Raw genomic sequence first — 9422 nt, forward strand, 5'->3', positions numbered from 1 at the left:
GTTTAATTAACTATCAATTTACCATTTATTAATGATGGTTATTATAAAGTGTTACCACTTTTTCGCGAATGAGCTGACGTCGTTCAATTTAAATTAACCGTTAAATTTACCGGACTTCTTTCTGCGGATTGATACGATTGGACGCGGGCCCTCCAGAGTCTGTGACCAAACTGTGTCCATGGCAACGGCCTGTTATTCATAGCAGCGGTCTGCTATTCAGAAATAACCGTAGAATAGACCGTAGAATGCCGTAACTGACCAATCAGAATCGAGTATTCAACAAAGCCGCGTGATAAGTACGAACGTTATCCAACCTTCTCCCCGAACAGGAATTTGAACGCACCACTTCATCAGTGACTATCAGAGATCTGGAGGAGGGGGTGCGCTACTGTGTGAAGGTGCGGTTCATCTTGTACCACAAGCTGCTCGGCCCGCCCAGCTGCACACAGTGTGAGCTCATCCCCGAGTCAAGTAAGGCTGCCTTTGTTTATAGGTGCTAAAGTCTGAAAGGCATTGAAATCGTTAACCGATTGAAAAAGTCATAATGATATTTTTTTAATTTGAATCGGCTGCAACAGTTTCAAGTCATAAAATCATAACTCTGAAGTCTGAACATGATAAAAAGTGGTAATGGATTGCTTGCAACTTTCTCTTTTGTCTGTGTGTGTGTGTGTGTGTGTGTGTGTGTGTGTGTTTGCATTTCCCAGGCACAAAGCACAGTCTGATAGTAGGCCCCATAGTGGCAGTGTTTGTCTTGGTGGTATTCCTGATACCGGCCATCGCCTACATCCTCCTCTTCCACCTGGAGAGAATCAAACGGTGGCTGCAGCCTCCATATTCCATGCCAGAGGTCGGTACATTCCTGAACAGAGCCACCGAGGCTCCGCTCTGCATCTCTGCTCATGTTTGACTTTACTGGATGATTTGCTAGGATGGAAAGTACCAATTACTTTGAAATCCTAAATACTTAGTTTTTACTTGGCTTCGTGTCGTCAAAGATGCTCTATACTTCCTGAACCGTCTCTGGTGTTGTCATGGCTACGCATCAGTGTCGACTTAAGATGGCGTTAGATTCAGGCGGATACTCTAGTGATCGGTTAGGGAAAATCGAATCCCCCCTCCCCCCTCGGAAATCGGTTAGAGTGGAGGCAATGTCAGACTGAAGATGGAAATGGAGTGGAACGAGTTGACAGTTCTGTCTGATATCAGGCAACGGTCAAATAATAAGATCATAAGATTGTCAGTTAAACTCAAAAAGTTAAAATTGTGCTCATTGTTCAAGTTAGAGGACACAAGTCAGTTTCAGCCTTTCTCCACCTACTGCATAATGTAGAAAAATCCAGAAGAAGTTGGGGGGGAGGATTTGGGGGTGGGGGGGGGTGTAATATGCCGTTTGAAAAAATCTCCACACCACCAAAACGTCATCATTCAAATCAAGTCATTTCAGCAGCTAGTTGGTGATGTAAAGCTGGGACTTTTCACACATAATCCAGAAAGCAAATATGCATTGTAATGTCAGGATTATGACCAGGAACATTAACAGTTGGGGGGGGGGAAAGTTTAAGGTGTCCTGGGCCATGCAAACTGATATACCAGGCTCTTGCATAAAGTGGATTAATAGTTAAACTAGTTTGCCTGGTGTCCAGCCAACAGAAATCTCAGTCTTTAGCACTTGGATTTGCATGGTGATTCATAGCGGTCTGATCCACTGACTGATTCACTTCTGAGCTTTTAAACAGCTGATTGTTCCTAAATTCCGTTTTTAAGGACTGACGAAATCGCTAAATCTAACTTGCTATCATACAGTTCCTTTGCCAGCTGCATTTTGGTTGTTGCTGTCACTCTGTAATGTTTGTCATAAGTAGGTTCATCCAGCCCACATCAAGGTTATTATCGTTAACGAAACTAACAAAATAACGAAAACTAGGTGTGAAAAAACATTTTCGTTAACTGAAATAAAAATAAAAACGAGGCTTTACAAAAAAACGATAACTGAAACTGTATTGTGTGTTTACAAAACTAACTAAAATAAACTAAAATTATAGAGAAAATGTCTTTAGTTTTCGTCTTTGTCAATTTATTTCATACATAAGCCTAGTATTTTGAATTTTTGAATCTCGCCCCTGACAAATACCCCATATTACAAAAAAAGACTAAAACTAACACTGAAACTAATAAAAACTAAACTAAAACTAAGCATTTTCAAAAAATAAAAACTAAACTAGCAAACCCGCTTTAAAAACTAAATTGAAAACAAAAAGTCAAAACGAAATAAAAATAAAAACTAATGAAAAATGCAAAACTATAATAACCCTGGCCTACATCGACCATCCAATCAGGTTTGTCGGACAGTACACTGTCTGATTTAGCTGCTGATGGATAGGCTTGGTCCAGACCGCTATGAGTCTAAAGACTGAGATCCATGGGGGCTGGACACCAGGCAACAAACTAGATGTGCAGCACAAAAACTTGTAGATAGATTCACAAATGTGGCAAAACCACAAACCGGCTCACCAGCCCACATTAAAATGACCAACTCCCACTCATTCACATACCTGTTATTCACACTGTCCACAATGCATATCAGTAAGTGAACGTTATATCTGATTTATTTATTTTTTCTCCTCCAGTTTATCTTCCAGCCTCTTCCCAAGGACTGCCACTTCAGCAGCAGCATCCCCACCGAGGAGCGCTACGATGAGCTTTTAATTTCACAAGAGTCTTGCGTGAGAGCGTGACCCGCAGCTCCTCTTCACTCCTCCCTCTGCTTCTTCAGTTTTTTTTTTGTTTTTTGTGTGTCCTGCTCAAACCTGTGGATCTACAGTCTCTCTAACCAGCATCAACAAGAACTGAACAGATTTAATCCAGTTTTTCCCCAGAAGTCATAGACTGGCTGCAGCTGGCGATGTGGAGTTTGACTGAGGAGTAAAGACTGGATTTGAGGTTAAAGGAGAGGACCTAACGCACTCGCCAGACCACTGGGCTCATTAAGCTCTATACCATTTTATCATCCCCCTAGTCAAATTTCGGCTAGCGAAATTTCAATTGCCAAATCGAGAATCCCAATCTTTGCAGCTATCTGCAAAACAAAAAAAAACACAAGATTCACTAAAAGTTCGCGCACTACCCGTGTGCAACGAGGAAATTTCCTAAACGCCGGTCGAAAAGATGAAGCACACGTGATAGTCATGCACGCGTAAATGGAATCATTTTGCCAACATAGTAGGGATGGGACGATATCTCGAAATTCAATATATCGCGAAAACAAAAATTTGACAATACGTATCGTGGGTCCGAAAAAAATAAATTGCGATATTAGCTACGTTTCATTCTGCTGTAGTCATCACAAATGAGACGCTTGACCATCACAATTTCACAAGCTCGCTATCCAAATGACATTATTTGCACTTTGTAATGACATTTTTTTGAAATTGTTTACATTCTAGCGAGCCAGTGGCATTCCTAGAAAGACAGAATTCTGCACAGTCAGACTTTTATTTATTACGTCGTATCGTGGTCGTAGCCAATCGCGTATCCAATGCAACTTGATTTGACAAAAACTATTCGCTTAAAAAAAACAAAAACAAAAAAAACGCAAATTCCCTTATTAGACCCACCTTCCTGATGTTGAGTTCCTTTGGACAGTCCGTGTCTTCGTTCAGTCCTTCACCTTCCTCCCCTTCATGACCGAGGTGGATTCAGATTCACCAGGCGTTCACCAGTGCGTCTACTTGACACTAGTTTTGGTGGAAGATCGTCTCGAGTTAATTTCCCTGAGCCAAGAATACTGCTGATGTGATTTTTCTTTTCATGCATTGGGATTTAATATTTGTACACTATTGCTTCTTTATACACGAACAGTCAAAAGTTTGGACCCATCTGATTAAATGTGCTATGTTTCTCATTCTCTTAAAGCCATTTTAATCTAACGGCTTCTGCTTAAATGCTTGAAATTTGTTTCTTAGACAAATATAAATAGTTGATCCTATGTATGAATTTCTTTCCAAAGCCTTTGCCTTTCCATCGAGGCAAAGAACCTAAAATATAAGATCGTTTTGGTCACTGCATAATTCCATTTGTGTTATTTCATAGTTTTGATGTCTTTACTATTATTCTGAAATATGAAAAGTAGCAAAAATAAAGAAAAATGTGTGTGTCCAAACTTTTGACTGGTAGTGTAGGTGTCTTCTTTTTCTTGTAATTTCAGTACCATGCACTTTTTGAAAACTATTGCAACATTTTTTGCTTTTAGGCATAACGGTTCCTTTTTAGTAAAAGTTTAGCCCATAGTACTGCAGCTTATGACACTCATGGTGTTAACAAAAATAAACCCGACTTTTCAGAACATTGGCTCCAAGACAGTCATGTACTCATCTTATTAAACAATGGGAACATAGTAAAGAGTTTGCAGAATTCTTCATTTTATACTGTATTGTAGGGTACCAGCACTATAAAAGTACCAACATTTTAAAACGGTACTAGACAGCATTTCAGTACTTTCTGAATGCCATCCGTCGGAAAATAAAGACTGTAAGGATTCAGTGGAGCGGTGATGTGTCGGGCTGCTCAGGATCTTCGTGGAGAAAAGACGGAAAAGCTCGGAAATGGCAGCGGTTTGAAGTGAGATATGGCGGTAGGCTATTTCTCCTACAAAGCCGATGATGAAGGTGAAGCTGAAGATATTACTGCACCTGTTTGCAGGATGTTTGACAGTCTGTGTCGCCAAGGGAGGCAACACATCTAATTTAGCATCTCAACAACCAATCCCGATCTCTACAAGGAATTCAAAGCCCGACAGCTGTGACAGTAACGGTTAGATGCATGACAAGAGGAGATTAAGGTATTTTAAGTTCATTCAGACTCCTTTCCCCCAGTCTCTGACGAACACAAACCGAATACAAACACAAACTGAATCCAAACACAAACTGAATCCAGGCCGCTTCAAGGCTGATGCTCTTTGTGATTCTGTCAAAATCTGTCACTAAATATAACATGTAGGCCACAGAGTTTAAAGCTCCACCGTGTAAAAAAAAAAATAAGTGTGATTAAAGGTTTAGAGCTCAATAGGAGAATTTCTTCATAGGTGCCAAAATAATAAAAAAACAATATAATAGAAGGGCATCATCAGGTAGCACAAATGAACACAAAAAGGCTTTTATAATACATGCAGCTACTAGTGTTTTCAAGGCAGGCTTGTTTGTGTGTGAGTTGTGAGTTGTTGTATTTTGTTAATAAATATTTTTGACAAGATATGTTAAGTTTCCGTTTCATTTTATAAGAAATTCTCAGCCGACGGTGATTTACCGTAGTATCGATTCAGTACCGATATCGAGGGGCCAAAGCCGGTATGGAGACAGCGTCACTACAGGCACAGCCGCTTCAAAACCGCCTGGGCAGACCGCGTCGGGCAAAACCGCCTGAGGCAAAAACCGCCTGGGCAGACCGCGTCGGGCAAAACCGCCTGAGGCAAAACCGCCTGGGCAGACCGCGTCGGGCAAAACCGCCTGAGGCAAAACCGCCTGGGCAGACCGCGTCGGGCAAAACCGCCTGGGCAGACCGCGTCGGGCAAAACCGCCTGGGCAAAACCGCCTGGGCAAAACCGCCTGGGCAGACCGCGTCGGGCAAAACCGCCTGGGCAAAACCGCCTGGGCAAAACCGCCTGGGCAGACCGCGTCGGGCAAAACCGCCTGGGCAAAACCGCCTGGGCAAAACTGCCTGGGCAAAGGCAGTTTTGGGCCTGGGCAGACCGCGTCGGGCAAAACCGCCTGGGCAAAACCGCCTGGGCAAAACCGCCTGGGCAGACCGCGTCGGGCAAAACCGCGTCGGGCAAAACCGCCTGGGCAAAACTGCCTGGGCAAAACCGCCTGGGCAGACCGCGTCGGGCAAAACCGCCTGAGGCAAAAACCGCCTGGGAAGACCGCGTCGGGTAAAACCGCCTGGGCAAAACCGCCTGGGCAGACCGCGTCGGGCAAAACCGCCTGAGGCAAAAACCGCCTGGGAAGACCGCGTCGGGTAAAACCGCCTGGGCAAAACCGCCTGGGCAGACCGCGTCGGGCAAAACCGCCTGGGCAAAACCGCCTGGGCAAAACCGCCTGGCCAGACCGCGTCGGGCAAAACCGCCTGGGCAAAACCGCCTGGGCAGACCGCGTCGGGCAAAACCGCCTGGGCAAAACCGCCTGGGCAAAACCGCCTGGGCAGACCGCGTCGGGCAAAACCGCCTGAGGCAAAACCGCCTGGGCAGACCGCGTCGGGCAAAACCGCCTGGGCAGACCGCGTCGGGCAAAACCGCCTGGGCAAAACCGCCTGGGCAGACCGTGTCGGGCAAAACCGCCTGGGCAAAACCACCTGGGCAGACCGCGTCGGGCAAAACCGCCTGGGCAAAACCGCCTGGGCAAAACCGCCTGGGCAAAACCGCCTGGGCAGACCGCGTCGGGCAAAACCGCCTGGGCAAAACCGCCTGGGCAGACCGCGTCGGGCAAAACCGCCTGGGCAAAACCACCTGGGCAGACCGCGTCGGGCAAAACCGCCTGGGCAAAACCGCCTGGGCAAAACCGCCTGGGCAGACCGCGTCGGGCAAAACCGCCTGGGCAACCGCCTGGGCAAAACCGCCTGGGCAAAACCGCCTGGGCAAAACCGCCTGGGCAAAACCGCCTGGGCAGACCGCGTCGGGCAAAACCGCCTGGGCAAAACCGCCTGGGCAGACCGCGTCGGGCAAAACCGCCTGAGGCAAAACCGCCTGGGCAGACCGCGTCGGGCAAAACCGCCTGAGGCAAAACTGCCTGGGCAGACCGCGTCGGGCAAAACCGCCTGAGGCAAAAACCGCCTGGGAAGACCGCGTCGGGCAAAACCGCCTGAGGCAAAACCGCCTGTGCAGACCGCGTCGGGCAAAACCGCCTGGTTTCACCTGTGGAGCAGGGGCTGCGTGTGCGACCGGGTTAAAGACTGCTAATATCAGCTTTTCATCTGTGTTTGCCAGTGCTTCACCGTTCCCACCACATCAAACCAGGAAGGAAAGCCCGCCTTCTGCTTGATTTGATTGGCTGCCTGGCCCTGAGTGTGACACGCTTCTTGGTGTGATCGCCCTCTTACTGAGTCACTCTGATGGTGTGGAAAAGTTTTGACTTTAGAAAACACATAGATGCTCCCTTATCAGTAGACTTTTTCAGATCTGAAGCAAGAGTTGAGCTTAATTTTTTTTTCTGTCTCAAAGATGCCACTGTAGAAGCTCCCTTTTATATCCTGCATTACTACTGCTGACAGTGCTTTATTGAATGCTGTACAGTAGTCATACAAAAACCTCTAGTGTCTCTAAATCCACCAGTAACTTCCAAAAACCTGTACAATGGCTACGTTTTCTGACGAGTAGTCGCACAGACTGGGCAACTCCCGACAAATATTACTATATACTACACTGAACAAAAATATAAACACAAGACTTTTTCTATATGCACACAAAAGGCTTATTTCTCTCAAATTTTGATCACAAAATTTTGATCACTAACACGGATTTAAACAAATTTGTGAACAAAATTTGAGAGAAATAAGCCTTTTGTGTGCATAGAAAAAGTCTAAGATCTTTTATTTCAACTCATGAAAAATGGGAGCAAAAACAAAAGTGTTGCATTTATATTTTTGTTCAGTATACTATTACTATATCATAAAAAAATAAAAATAATTCAAAGATGTGTTTTTCACCACCTCATCTATTTCCTCCCCAGCACTACAAACAATTGAAGGGGTTCCAGGGGGTCCCCAGCAAATTGATCAATTGTTAAACCTCAGCATTATTTCATTTACAAGAAGTTAACACAATTAGAGAATGTAGACAAATGACTGTTTTGATCATAGTTTCACTGTTATCTCTCTACCTACAATACAGATAGTCTTGGGTTTCTGGACAAAATCACATCTGACAGTAAATATATTCTCAGATTTGGGTCCGAGAGATAAAATCTCATCAAATGGGGGTCTGTGGCCCTAATGTGGACTGAATTAGGGGTCCTTGATATGAAAAAGGTTGAGAATCACTGGTATAGTATGTAATGGTTCACAAACCTGTATGCGTTGATTAGTCAAACTCCTATGCATTTAGTCGGATGTTGAAAGGTTTAGCACAGAGCAGGTGGATCTACATCTCTTGATCCTTCAGAAACTCTTGAACACTGTTTATTGTCCATTTTGGTCTTGAATGGGACTCGCTCTGGTCTCGATCTCGACTTGGTCTCGACCCCCTTTAGACCTGGTCTTGGAATCGACTTGGACTCGACTAAGGCTGTGTTGACTACGGCCCTGGTTGACAATACTAAATAGAACACGAGGGTTGCCGCTTCTTGTGGAGAACATATCGAGCTGCTCAGAAGGAAAAGTATTTGATTTTTACCCTGTACAGGCAGGATCAAGTGGACTGCATGGAATGACAAAACATTTTTTTTTTTAAAAATCCTCATCCCCGCTTGTCTGTAAAGCAGTGGTGTCCGACCGTCTTCCATGGGCGGGCCCAGAGTCTGCAGGTTTCCCTCCAGCCAAACACCACAGCAGCTGGTTTCACTCATTAGCACACGGCTCATCACAACCCAACTCCTCTGGAAGGTTTGTCCAAGTTCAAGTTCAAGTTCGTTTATTTATATAGCCCTTTATCACAAGCATGTCTCAGAGGAAAATCAGTGGTGAACAGAGAGATATAGGACAAGCATAGCGAAAAGCACAAGGTAGACAAGAGGAGACAAATCTACCTATTAACCTTAGTGATAGACGAGAGAGACTTAAGAGAGAGGGCAGCAGTCGTAATTTGTGGAGAGAGAAAAGGCTTGGATCTAATTGTGCGTTCGTGTGCTAGTAGATGTATCTGAAAGACAAATTTTCTACTTGGAAATGTCACACGAACGCCCTCTGAAGACGAATGATTACGTTGGAAACTCTTGAGAACATTTTGCTACGCAAGTTTCCGAGTTACGACGCAACGGTGACCTTTAACCTTCTCAACATGCGTAAAAAAAGTAAAGTTTTGAGTCAGTCAACGGTAAGAAAACACATAGATGCTCCTTTATTGCAAGTTTGAAGCCTAACATCTGTTTGAATGAAGTTTAATTAGCTTGTTTAGCTGCAGGACATCCACGTTTGTTTATTGTTTGTCTTCTGGGTTTGATTTTCAGACAAAGTAGCACACGATTCCAATGCTGTTCAGCAGTTAGGGCTGAAAGATATTGACCAAAAATCTATTTTGCGATTATTTGACAGAATATTTCAATTGCGATTTAAACTGCGATTTATGTCATCAGAAGTTTTTCTTGTCATGCATTTTTTAGAACTTTAAAATTGTTTAAAGAAAAGTGATTTCATTGTTTTAAATATGCCAGTCTAGACACATATATCCATCTAATCAACCCATCAAACTGAAAGTGGACAACTTTCTGCCTTCAGAT

At 44.4% G+C, this 9422-nt stretch overlaps 1 long non-coding RNA gene across 1 annotated transcript; it reads left to right on the forward strand.

The window, feature by feature from the left end:
* Positions 1-287: 287 nt before the first annotated feature.
* On the forward strand, positions 288-5250 carry LOC139638844 (uncharacterized). The gene is made up of 3 exons (XR_011694825.1): positions 288-471; positions 708-850; positions 2631-5250. It is a non-coding gene; the product is annotated as an uncharacterized lncRNA (long non-coding RNA).
* The last annotated feature ends 4172 nt before the right edge of the window (positions 5251-9422 follow it).

The sequence above is a fragment of the Centroberyx affinis genome, unplaced genomic scaffold, assembly GCF_046629955.1.
Source record: "Centroberyx affinis isolate AG114_WGS23_722 - 3 ecotype Tasmania unplaced genomic scaffold, CSIRO-AGI_Caff_v1 ptg006592l_1, whole genome shotgun sequence".
NCBI classification, from domain to species: domain Eukaryota; kingdom Metazoa; phylum Chordata; class Actinopteri; order Beryciformes; family Berycidae; genus Centroberyx; species Centroberyx affinis.